Source organism: Pan troglodytes, chromosome 20 (assembly GCF_028858775.2).
Source record: "Pan troglodytes isolate AG18354 chromosome 20, NHGRI_mPanTro3-v2.0_pri, whole genome shotgun sequence".
Lineage (NCBI taxonomy): Eukaryota > Metazoa > Chordata > Mammalia > Primates > Hominidae > Pan > Pan troglodytes.
In genome coordinates this window covers 34,878,529-34,880,387 of record NC_072418.2, presented here as the reverse complement: position 1 = coordinate 34,880,387, position 1,859 = coordinate 34,878,529, and the positions used below count along the sequence as shown (strand labels likewise).

The 1,859-nt window shown below is 35.7% G+C and overlaps 1 non-coding gene across 1 annotated transcript; it reads left to right on the top strand.

Moving 5' to 3' along the window:
- The first annotated feature begins 939 nt into the window (after positions 1-939).
- On the top strand, positions 940-1,047 carry LOC112206474 (U6 spliceosomal RNA). Its single transcript, XR_002940838.1, has one exon. It is a non-coding gene; the product is annotated as a U6 spliceosomal RNA (small nuclear RNA).
- Positions 1,048-1,859: the final 812 nt, after the last annotated feature.

Sequence of the window (1,859 nt, the reverse complement as noted above, 5' to 3'; positions counted from 1 at the left end):
GAGATATTTTCAGTCATTATTTCCTCAAATATTTTTATCTTTACACTATTTTCCTCATCTTCTTTTGGGATTTATGTTTCACATATTTTAGAATACTTGATATTGAGTTCCAAGTTACAGAAGCTCTTTTCATTTCTTATGACAACATGCCCTATACCCAATGTAATTATTGAAGAAAATTCAATGTTTGCATAGTACGTAATAGTATGAATGTGTAATAATTTACTTATTATAATAAGAAGCTTCCAACATAGATCCCCCAAATCTCACCTCCTGGTATTCCCACTTGTATGGAATCCCTTCCTCTTGAGTGGGGGCTGGACCTAGCAACTTGCTTCTAATGAGTAGAACACAGAAAAATGAATGGGAAATCAATTCTATGATTAGATTATGAAACACTGCTAGCAGTCTCTTGCACTCTCTTGTCTCGCTCGTTATGACAATGTAAGCTGCAATGTGGAGAGGCCCACATAGCAATAAACGGAAGGAAGACTCTTAAAACAGCCAGAGAGTAACTGAGACCTTTGGAACTGAATCCTACCAACAACCATATAAATGAGCTTGGATGTAGATTCTTCTTCAGTTGAACCTTCAGAGAAAACCCCAGCCTCAGCTGCCACCTGAGAGCAGTCTTGTGAGAGGCCCCCATTTAGAGATCCCAGAAGAGCAACACCCAGATATCACATACATTGTGATATAATAAATCATTACACTTTGGAATTACACTTTGGAATTATTGAGTCATTACACTTTGGAATAATTTGTTACACAGCAATAGATAACAAATACGTTTTTTCTATCTACTATTTTTGGACATGCCTCTTTCCTCTTTTATTTGCTGTTATAAGTATTACTGCATTAAATAGCCTGGAGAATATAACTTCATCTTCAGAAACTTATTTACACAAGTGGCATTGGTAAGTCAAAAAGTATGAGCAGGCCTCAGTTTGGTAGTGCATATAATAAAAGTTTGGAATAATACAAAGAAGATTAACATGGCCTCTACACAAAGATAATATGCAAATTCACGAAGTGATCCATATTTTTTTTTACAAAGGCTTAAAACCCATTCAATGGATGAAGGACAGTGTTTTCACCAAGTGGTGTTCTGTATCTTGACTGTGGTTGTAAATATTAATACATGAACCTACACATGGGATTAAGTTGTACAGAACTACACACACACACACACACACACACACACACACACCAATGAGCATACGTAAAACTGGAGACATCTGAATGAGGGTGCTGAGTTGTATCAATGTCAGTATGAGGTTGTGAAATTATACTGTGGTTTTTAAGATGCTATCATTGGGGGAAACTAGGAAAAGAGTGTATATGATCTATGATCATTCTGTATTATTCCTTCCAACTAAATGTGAATCTATAATTATCTCAATAAACATTGTAATTTTTAAGTGAGATGAGCATTTTTATTACTTACTATTTATTCATTTATTTATTTTTCTTGATTATAGAGATGGGGGAATCTCACTGTGTTTCCCAGGCTGGTCTCAAACTCCTGGGCTCAAGTGATCTTCCCACCTCAGCCTCCCAAAGTGCTGGGATTACTGGCATGAACCACCATGTCCGGCCAAGATCAGCATTTTTATAATTTCAAAATACATTAACACATTTCACTCCAAGAAGAGCATAATGTAGAATTCTACTCACCATATGAATGAGCTAGTTAATGAGCATGCTCACTATTGTGGATTTATTAATTTTTGGCTCATTACAGTATGATAGGGAATTCTGTGAAACCAGGAATAAGGAAGATAAAGTGAGTTTTTTAATTATTATTTTTAAGAGGATATTTCTGTATTGCCCAGGCTGGAATGCAGTGGCTTGATCAT